Below are 11,449 nucleotides of genomic sequence, written 5' to 3' on the forward strand. Positions count from 1 at the left end.
GCTACTGCGTGCCCTTGATAAGTATGTACCTGTCAGGCAGGGAGGAAGTTGTCTAGCGAGGGAGCCGTGGTTTACTAAAGAAGTTGAAGCGCTTGTCAAGAGGAAGAAGAAGGCTTATGTTAGGATGAGACGTGAAGGCTCAGTTAGGGCGCTTGAGAGTTACAAGCGAGCCAGGAAGGATCTAAAGGGAGAGCTAAGAAGAGCAAGGAGAGGTCACGAGAAGTCATTGGCGGATAGGATCAAGGAAAACCCAAGGCTTTCATTAGGTATATCAGGAATAAAAGAATGACTAGAGTTAGATTAGGGCCAATCAAGGATAGTAGTGGGAAGTTGTGTGTGGAATCAGAGGAGATAGGGGAAGCGTTAAATGAATATTTTTGTCAGTATTTACAGTAGAGAAAGAAAATGTTGTCGAGGAGAATACTGAGATTCAGACTACTAGGCTAGATGGGATTGAGGTTCACAAGGAGGAAGTGATAGCAATTTTGGAAAGTGTGAAAATAGATAAGTCCCCTGGGCCTGATGGGATTTATCCCAGGATTCTCTGGGAAGCCAGGGAGGAGATTGCAGAGTCTTTGTCCTTGATCTTTTTGTCGTCATTGTCGACAGGAATCGTGCCGGAAGACTGGAGGATAGCAAATGTTGTCCACTTGTTCAAGAAGGGGAGTAGGGACAGCTCTGGTAATTATAGACCTGTGAGCCATACTTCGGTTGTGGGGAAAATGTTGGAGAAGGTTATAAGAGATAGGATTTATAATCATCTTGAAAAGAATAAGTTCATTTGCGATAGTCAGCACGGTTTTGTGAAGGGTAGGTCGTGCCTCACAAACCTTATTGAGTTTTTTGAGAAGGTGATGGAACAGGTGGATGAGGGTAAAGGCGTGGATGTGGTGTATGTGGATTTCAGTAAGGCGTTTGATAAGGTTCCCCACGGTAGGCTATTGCAGAAAATACGGAAGTATGGGATTGAAGGTGATTTAGTGCTTTGGATCAGAAATTGGCGAGCTGAAAGAAAACAGAGGGTGGTGTTGATGGCAAATGTTCATCCTGGAGTTTAGTTACTAGTGGTGTACCGCAAGGATCTGTTTTGGGACCATTGCTGTTTGTCATTTTTATAAATGACCTGGATGAGGGTGTAGAATGGTGTGTTAGTAAATTTGCGGATGACACGAAGGTCGGTGGAGTTGTGGATAGTGCCGAAGGATGTTGCAGGTTACAGAGGGACATAGACAGGCTGGAGAGCTGGGCTGAGAGATGGCAAATGGAGTTTAATGTGGAAAAGTGTGAGGTGATTCACTTTGGAAGGAGTAACAGGAATGCAGAGTACTGGGCTAATGGGAAGATTCTTGGCAGTGCAGATGAACAGAGAGATCTTGGTATCCAGGTACATAAATCCCTGAAAGTTGCGACACAGGTTAATAGGGCTGTTAAGAAGGCATATGGTGTGTTAGCTTTTATTAGTAGGGGGATCGAGTTTCGGAGCCACGAGGTCATGCTGCAGCTGTACAAAACTCTGGTGAGACCGCACCTGGAGTATTGCGTGCAGTTCTGGTCACCACATTATAGGAAGGATGTGGAAGCTTTGGAAAGGGTGCAGAGGAGATTTACTAGGATGTTTTTGTTTTTGTTTTTGTTTACTAGGATGTTGCCTGGTATGGAGGGAAGGTCTTACGAGGAAAGGCTGAGGGACTTTTGGTTGATTTTGTTAGAGAGAAGGAGGAGGAGAGGTGACTTAATAGAGACATATAAGATAATCAGAGGGTTAGATATGGTGGATAGTGAGAGTCTTTTTCCTCGGATGGTGATTGCAAACACGAGGGGACACAGCTTTAAGTTGAGGGGTGAGAGAAATAGGACAGATGTCAGAGGTAGTTTCTTCACTCAGAGAGTAGTAGGGGCGTGGAACGCCCTGCCTGCAACAGTAGTAGACTCGCCAACTTTAAGGGCATTTAAGTGGTCATTGGATAGACATATGGATGAAAATGGAATAGTTTAGGTTAGATGGTTTCACAGGTCGGCGCAACATCGAGGGCCGAAGGGCCTGTACTGCGCTGTAATGTTCTATTTTCTATGTTCTATGTTCTATACATTGTGCTCAGGGAGATTGGGAGCAGATCAACACACTTTCTGTAGTATGTAATGTAGAGAATAGAAAACCACCGGGAGATCTGTGAGACACATTGTCATCAGGGAGATTGGGTATAGGTCAACGCACCGTCTGCAGTATATAATGTTGTGAACAGTAAAAATACCTGGAGATCTGTGAGACACATTGTCATCAGGGAGATTGGGTACAGGTCAACACACCGTCCATAGTATATAATGTTGTGCATAGTAAAACACCTGGAGATCTGTGAGACACATTGTGATCAGGGGGATTGGGTGCAGGTCAACACACCGTCTGCAGTATATAAGGTTGTGAATAGTAAAAACACGTGGATATCTGTGAGACACATTGTGATCAGGGGGATTGGGTACAGGTCAACACACCGTCTATAGTATATAATGCTGTGAATAGTAAAAACACCTGGAGATCTGTGAGACATATTGTGATCAGGGGGATTGGGTACAGGTCAACACACCGTCTTTTGTATATAACGCTGTGAATAGTAAAAATACCTGGAGATCTGTGAGACACATTGTGATCATGGGGATTGGGTACAGGTCAACACAACGTCTATAGTATATAATGCTGTGAATAGTAAAAACACCTGGAGATCTGTGAGACACATTGTGATCTTGGAGATTGGGTGCATGTCAACCGACTGACTGCATTTTTCAAAAGCAGGAACTTTTACCCAGTAAACGGGAGGACCATTGATCGAACATCATTAACGGGTAAAAGAATAAAGCACGTCGGCGAGGGCAGCTTACAAGAGAATCAGAGCAGCAGCAACTTAGTAAGAAACAGTCAGCACGGAGTTGGAGGCTGACAGACCCTTCATGTTGTTTTTTTTTGGTTGAGGAAGCTATATATTTTATGGAAAAACAGAAAGGGCCAATTACACCTTTATAGAAACTTTGAAAGTTCCCAGTGGAAGATTATGCAGTAAATTAAAAGGCATTGAAATTTACCACAGGATCAGAAAATCTTTAATTGAATTTAAATGTTCCCATTCCTTCTCGAGCTTTGGATCGGAATGCTGAATTCACTGAGAGTGCCATCACCAGTGGGTTTAAAGGCGGTTACATCACCACCCTCTTCTCAGGACACCTACACACGGGTCAGAGCACCATCAGCACAAATTTACAGGGCGACGGGGAAAGGCAGTGGGACTAACTAGACAGCTCTTACAAAGAGACAGCATAGGCACCATGGGCCGAATGGCGTCCATCTGTGCTGTTTCATTGTAAGATTCTATAAGGGAGAGGACCATCAACACCGCCTTCTCAGAGCACCTTCACACTGGTAATACATGGAGACCACCCACCGTCACCACAAGGAGACAGTGTATCCAGGTGTCAGTGTGTGTATATGTGAAAACATTTCTGGCTACATTTTGGCCCATTACCAATATTAATTTGTTGCAGAAATTTTATTTTGGGTGTTAAGAAATGAAATCACAGATCCCGGTATAACTTCTTCTGCAAAGCAAAAGGAATAATGACCCTGCAGTTAGTTGTATTTGTGTCTTTTCTTTCTGACATTGTCATTCCTTTCTTGTCCCAGTGAACTCTAATTGTTAACTTCTTATTTCAGGCAGACCTGGGAACAGTCAGGCTGACCCGTCAGGTAATCGCCCATTATTTTCACACGACCTGTTATCTCTTTGCTCTAATTCATCCCATTAAATATTAAGCTTGGACGACAATCTCTGTACTATTTTTGATCACGGAATAACCCGCTGCCCGGTTGCGAGCCAGAAAGGGAGTGTGTCCCTCATAATGTTAGCAAAGGTCTTTAATTCTAGCTGAGAGATGACTGCTGCCTTCATGTGGAGGGACAATAACTGAGGGTGTCTGAAGAGCAGAGTGTGAAGGATCAGCTCCACTCACACTGTTACCTAGCTGAGAGATGACTGCTTTCTTCATGTCGAGGGGCAATAACTGAGGGTGTCTGAAGAGCAGAGTGTGAATTATCAGCTCCACTGATACTGTTGCCAGTCCAAAGGTCCACCTCACCAATCTGCTCTGATCTCCAGATCACATCACCATCCAGCCCTGTCTTTATTGGCTATGGTGGGTGAGGGTGCAATTTCCTCTGCTCTTTCCAGGTGCTGGGATCTCACTGTGTTCGTCCATTCAGTACTGAGCACGTAAACATGTGATCATACCAACTACGCCCATCTCCCCACTTCTGCAGGTTAAATATATTCTGAGCCTGTCCCCATCCGGATCCCATTGGAGCCTCTGTGTTGGTGGGAATATCTCGCTGCCGCCCGGTTCCCAGCTGGTTTGCACTGTTTATTAGTGTTTCCCTTTCCTTTTTCTTCATGTGCAATATTTACTCCGGGTTTTATTAGGGTTCAGGGTGCAGACTAATGTTCTTATCAATTCATGCCTAGTGTATAGGGAGGGTCCGTTCGCTGGGAACGTGTGGGTTTAACACACTATAACCTCTTGGTGATATTTCTGATATTTTACCGAGACGGTGAAGCTGAGACTGGTGAATGGGGAGGGTCCGTGCGCTGGGAACCTGTGGGTTTAACACACTATAACCTCTTGGTGATATTTCTGATATTTTACAGAGACGGTGGAGCTGAGACTGGTGAATGGGGGCAGTCGGTGCGCTGGGAGAGTGGAGATTCACTACAGGGGACAGTGGGGGACTGTGTTGGATTCTGACTGGGACCTGCCGGACGCCGCTGTTGTGTGTCGGGAGCTGGGCTGCGGGACCGCGGTCTCTGCACCGGGCTGGGCTCACTTTGGGGAAGGGACCGGACCCGTTGTGACGGCTGATGTGGAGTGCATTGGAACTGAGTCCGCTCTGCGGGACTGCGAATCGTATCAATGGGATCAGTATTTCACGTCACACTCCGATGATGCCGGCGTCATCTGCTCAGGTATAAATCTTTCTCAGTTTCTCATCTGCCGCCGCAGCTGATAGAATCTGTGAAGAAGCGAAAATAAAACAATCCGGGTCAGTCCGTACCTGGAAAATCAGATGATAATAATTCCAGTAATCTCTGGTTAAAATTATCGTTTCTATTAGGATCACTGTTTAAACTTATATCATTAGTAATATATTTCATAAACATTCTCCACCGGGAGAAGTAAATACCTGATACGGAGCACATTTGCAATACAGACAAAGCAGTTTCCATTGAGATTTTCCCTAAAGCTGCAGTGAATGAGCTGAACCGCAGGAAATTTCGCAATCTTAATCCAACTCTCCATTCATCAACCCAACAACCGCTGCCAGGCATGTACTGTCAGCCTAGCTGTCCACCTGCAATGATCGCTTGGCCTCAGATCTGATATATTACACAGATTGTGAAGCTGAGACTGGGGAGCAAGGGAGGAAGGGAGGCAGGTTTCTCAGCCTTGGGGAGCCGAAGTAATGGGTCCACAGTTTTTGGGAGTATCACAAAGAGGAAACAGCTCTGTAAGATCCCACCGCTGCGTGCGCATTGCCATTTACATTTTGGCAAACGTGAAGAAAGTGAAATGCACAGAATATTAAACAAAAGAGCTAAGATAGTTCAGGAAGCAGTTGCAACGATTAAACTCAGCACCGTAGAACTATTGGAAGAAAAGCGCCGAGTTTTCCTGAAATCCTGACCAGTTACTGTAAGGAGGATAGTGATAGAATTCAAGAGGACAAAGAGATGCTGGTGAAATGGGCGGACAGGTGGCAAATGCAATTTCATGCAGAGAAGTGTGAACTGATACAATCTGGTTGGAACAAGGAGGAGAGGTGATATCACAGAATCACTGAACTGTTAAAGTGCGGAAGGGGGTTATTCGGCCCATCATGTCTGTATGGGCTCTTTGAAAGAGACATACACTCAGTTCCATTCCCCTCTCTCCATACAATCTTCCTTTTCATAGAACTGTCTAATTCTCTTTTGAATGCTTCAACTGAACATGTCTCCGCCACATTCTCAGGTAAATATTGCAGATCTGAAACACTCGCTGCATGAAACATATTTCCCTCATGTCACTTTTACTTCTTTTACCAAATGCTTTGTATCGGTGCCCTCTCCTTCTCGATCCTTTCACCAGTGGAAACAGTTCCCACCCTGTAAGTGGGATCTTACAGGGCATTTTCCTCTTGTGATACCCATAATTACTGCGGACCCATTACTACGGCTCCACGAGGCTGAGAAACCTCCCTCCCTCCCCTGCTCCGCAGTCTCACCTTCACAATCTGTGTACTATATCCGATCTGAGGACAAGCGATCATTGCAGATGGACAGCCGGGCTGACAGTACATGCCCGGTAGCGGCTGCTGGTTTGACGAATGGAGAGTTGGCTTGAGATTGTGACATTTCCATATAGTAGATAGAGAACCCTCATGATTTGGAATACCTCGATCAAATCAACTCTCCGCCTTCTCTTCTCCAAGGAAAACAGACATAACTTCTCCAATCTATCTTCATAACTGAAATTCCTCAATCCCTGGAACCATCCTCATGAAACGTCTCCATACTCTCTCCAATGCCCTCACATCTTTCCTCAAGTGCGGCCCCCAGATCTGAACCCAATACTCCAGCTGAGGCCGAACTAGTGTCTCATATAAGTTCTACATATCTTCCTTACTATTGTACTCCACGCACCTATTAATAAAGTCCAGGACACTGAACGCCTTATTAAACGCTCGCTCAACCTAGCCTGCCACCGTCAATGACTTAGCACTATTCAACCAAGGCCCCTCTGCTCCTGCAACCCCTTTAGAATTGAGCCCTTCATTTTATAATTTATCTCCATGTTCTTCATACCAAAATGAATCACTTCATATTTCTCTGCATTGAACTTCATCAGCCACCTGCCTGCTCATTCCACTAACTTGTCAATGTCCTTTTGAAGATCCGCACTATCCTCCTCACAGTTCGCAATGCTTCCAAAATTTGTGTCATCTGCAAACTTTGAAATTGTGTCCTGTAGACTATATAGATTGGGACCCGAATATTGAAGGATACATGGCATTTCGGAAGGACAGGAAGCTAGGAATAAGCAGAGGGGTCGCTCTGTTAAATAATGATGGTATTAGCACAATAGTGAGGGATGACCTAAGTTCAGCAGACCAGGATGTGGAAGTCGTTGGGGTAGAGATGAAAATTCATAAAGGCAATAGGTCACTTGTCAGAAGTGGTGCACAGGCCACCTAACCTTAAACACACTGTGGGACGGAGTATAAAGGAATAAATAATGGAAGCTTGTCCGAAAGGTACACCGATAATTATAGGGAGATTTTCACCTACATGTAGCTCGAAAAATCAGATGGCCGAAGTCGCCGAGATAAGGCGTACATAGAGTATTTTCGGGATAATTTCTTGGAATAATACGCTGCGGTGCCAACCAGAGAGCAGGCAATCCTGGACCTGGTATTGTGCCACGAGATACCAATAATTAATGACCTCATAGTTAAGGCGCCCTTAGGATGCAGCGATCATGATATGATTGAATTTTACATTCAGTTTGAGGGAGAGAAGAGTGGGTCCATGACTAGTACTTTAAATAAGGGCAATTATGAGGGCATGAACGCAGAGCTAGCTAAAGTGAACTGGCAAATCAGGTTAAGGGATAATAGAGATGCAGTGGGAGATATTTAGGGGAATATTTCAGAATATACAGAGTAGATACAATTCAATGAGAAAGAAACATTCCAAGAGTGGGACCGCAATCTGTGGTTAAGTAAAACAGTTGAAGTTCGTATCAAACTTAAAGAAAAAGCCTATAATTGCACAAAAATGGGAGGCAGGTCAGATGATTGGGAAGAATATATACAAAAAAGCAAATAACGACTAAAAGATTGATAAGGAAGGTAACATTAGAGTACGAGAGAAAGCTAGATAGAAATATAATGACAGATAGTAAGGGTTTATATAGATATGGTTCAAAAAAGAAAAGAGTTAACCAAGTGAGCGTTGATCCTGTAAAAAATAAGTCTGGGGAATTAATTATGGGTAATAAGGAGATGGCAGGTGAATTGAACAGATATTTTGCATCGGTCTTCAATATTGAGGGTAAAGGTAACATCCCAGTATTAGCTGTAAGTCAGGAAATGGAAGGGAGGAAAGAACTCAAAAAAGTTACAATCACCAGGGAAATGGTACTGAGCAAATTGTTGGAACTGCGAGCTGACGGGTCCCCGGGTCCTGATGGACTTCATCCTGAGGTGTTAAAAGAAGTAGCTAGTGAGATAGTTGATGCGTTAATTTTAATTTTCCAACATTCCCTGGATTCGGGGTAGGTTCTTTTAGTTTGGAAAATAGCAAATGCAAAGCCTTTATTCAGAAAGGAAGGGATTTATAAAGCAGGAAACTACAGGCAACTTACTTGAACATTTGTCTTGGGAAAATGTTACAAACTATTATTAAAGATGTTACAGCAGGGCATTTAGATGAATTCAAGGTCATCAGGCAGAGTCAACATATTTTTGTGAAAGGGAAATCACGTTTAAGCAAGTGATTGGAGTTCTTTGAGGGAGTTGCAAGTGCTGTGGATAAAGGGAAACCTCTCGATATATTGTACTTAGATTTCCAGAAGGCATTGATAAGTTGCCATATCAAAGGTTATTGCAGAAAATAAAATCTCATGGTGTAGGGGGTGACATATTGGCATGGATAGAAGATTGGGTAGCTAACAGGAAGCAGAGAGTAGGCATAAATAGCTCATTGTCTGGTTGGCAAGATGTAATGAGTGGTGTGCCACAGGGATCTGTGCTGGGACATCACATTTTCACAATTTATATCAATGACTTGGAGGAAGGGACCGAAGGTATGGTTGCTTAATTTGCTAATGACACAAAGATAGGTAAGAATGTAACTTGTGAAGAGGACATAAGGAGTCTGCAAACGGATATAGATAGGTTATGTGAGTGGGCAAAGACCTGTCAAATGGAGTTTCATGTGGGAAAGTGGGAAATTGTCCATCGTGGCAGCAAGAATAGAAGAGAAGCATATTATATAAATGGTGAGAGATTGCAGAGCTCTGAGATGCAGAGGGATCTGCGTGTCCCAGTGTATGAATCTCAAAACATTTGTATGCAGGTACAGAACGTAATTAAGAAAGCTAGTAGAATGTGATCATTTATCGTGAGTGGAATTGAATACAAAAGTAGGGAGGCTATGCTTCAGCTATACAGATTATTGCTGAGACCACATCTGGAGTATTGTGTACAGTACTGGTCTCCTTATTTAAGGAATGATGTATATGCCTTGGAGGCAGTACAGTGAAGGTTTACTAGACTAATATCTGGAATGGGTGACCTGTTGTACGAGGAAAGATTTGACAGACTAGGCTGGTATCCGCTGGAATTTAGAAGAGTAAGAGGCGACTTGATTGAAACATATAAAATCCTGAGGGGTCTTGACAGGGTGGATGTGGAAAAGATGTTTCCCCTGGTGGCAGAATCTCGAACTAGGGGTCACAGTTGAAAAATAAGGGGTCGCCCATTTAAGACAGCGATGAGGAGAATTTCTATCTCTCAGAGAGTCGTGAGTCTTTGTAATTCTCTTCTTCAAAAGGCAGTGGAAGCAGAGTCTTTGATTTTTTTAAAAACAGAGGTAGATAGATTCTTGATAACCAAGGGGGTGGAAGGTTATCGTGGGTAGGTGGAAATGTGGAGAAATCAGTACAGCCGTGAACTTATTGAATGGTGAAGCAGGTTCGAGGGATCGAGTGGCCTACTCCTGGTCCTAACTCGTATGTTCATCCGTATGTTCGTATATAACAGGGTATATCTAAAACATCCTCTTTATTAATGTTAAACCCCTCTAGTATGTGAATTACCAGCTCTTTTACCATTGCCTGAGGTGTATCTTCTTCCTTGGTAAAGAAAGATGCAAAGAGTTCAGTTAATAGCTCAGCTATATTAAATCCCCTTTCTGGTCCCTGATCGGCCCCACTCCTCCTTTTACCAACTTTTTGCTAGTTATCTGTCTATAAAAAATATTGGAACTTCGTTTAATGCTAGTTGCCAGTCTCTTTTAAAGGGTACAGTTCTAAAGTGACTGCAGGACGAGAGTGATCTGGGAGTATTTGGGATCAAATAGTTGAATGTAGCAGGGCAGGTTGAGAAAGTGGTTAATAGGGATGTTGGTCTTTTTTAAATAGAGGCATGGAGTACAAAAGTAAGGAAGTTATTATGAACCTTTGTGAAACACTGGCTTCACCTCAACTGATCGATTGTGTACAATTCTGAATATGGCACTTTAGTAGAATGTGAATGCTTAAGAGTGTGTGCAGAAAGGATTTACAAGGAATGTTCAAGGGATGAAAGACTTCAGTTATAATGATAGATTGGAGAAGCTGTGGTTGCTCTCCTTCAAACAGAGAAGGCTGCGAGGAAATTTGATTGAGGTTATTCAAAATCACGAGTGGTCCAGACAGAGTAGATAGAGAGGAACTTTTCCTCTTGGCAGAAAGGTCAATAACCTGAGGCCACTGTTATAAGGTGGATGGGAAAAGAACCAACCGTGACATGAGGAAATACTTATTAACGTAGTGAGTGGTTAGGATCTGGAATGTTCTGCCTGCGAGTCTGATGGAGACAGATTCAATTGTGGCTTTCAATATGGAATTGGACAAGCACCTGAAGAGAAAATCTTTGCATGTCTATGTAGAAAGGGCAGAAGCATAGGACTAGTGAGGTGCTCTTACAGATATCCAGCATGGACACAACGGGCTGAATGGCCTCCTTCTGTGTTGTAAACATTCTATGATTATATGCTGACTGCTGCAGCTTGTTAGTCGCAAACTGTCTGTCCAGTTTTTAAACTTAAAACTGTGAATGTGGTTGCAGGGTAATTAATTGCATACGAAGGGCTTTGAAGGGTGATCAAGACAGACTGTAGCAAACTGGCTACAAAACAGTCAACAAATTGTGGGTTAAAGGTAGTTATTCAGACTGACAAAAGTTGAGAAGTATTGTGTGACAATTCATGTCAATGGGTTAGCGCTGTGCAAATGCGTTCTATTGTTTGGTCCATTCCGAAGATTACGGCACACAACATTAAGAAGCGGCTGAGCACGCAGCACAAAGCAAAAGTTAAAGGCCTGATAACACTCCAGCTGTAGTGCTGAAGATCAGTGCTCTAAAACTAGCGACAACTCTAGCCAAGCTGATCCAGTACAGTTACAGCAGTTACAGCACTAGGATTCAACTGATATGGTGTGAAGTTGCTCAGTTGCACACTGCCTAGAAAAGTAGGGAAACACTGACTGGTTAGTACCCAATCAACCTCCTCCCAATCAACACCAAATCTTTCCTTGTGCTGGGTGTGACTCCCCTTTCAACGTATCTCTCTTTAATAAAACTCATTTTTTTTTGTATTTTCCAGAG

This window comes from Heterodontus francisci, unplaced genomic scaffold (assembly GCF_036365525.1).
Source record: "Heterodontus francisci isolate sHetFra1 unplaced genomic scaffold, sHetFra1.hap1 HAP1_SCAFFOLD_101_1, whole genome shotgun sequence".
NCBI classification, from domain to species: domain Eukaryota; kingdom Metazoa; phylum Chordata; class Chondrichthyes; order Heterodontiformes; family Heterodontidae; genus Heterodontus; species Heterodontus francisci.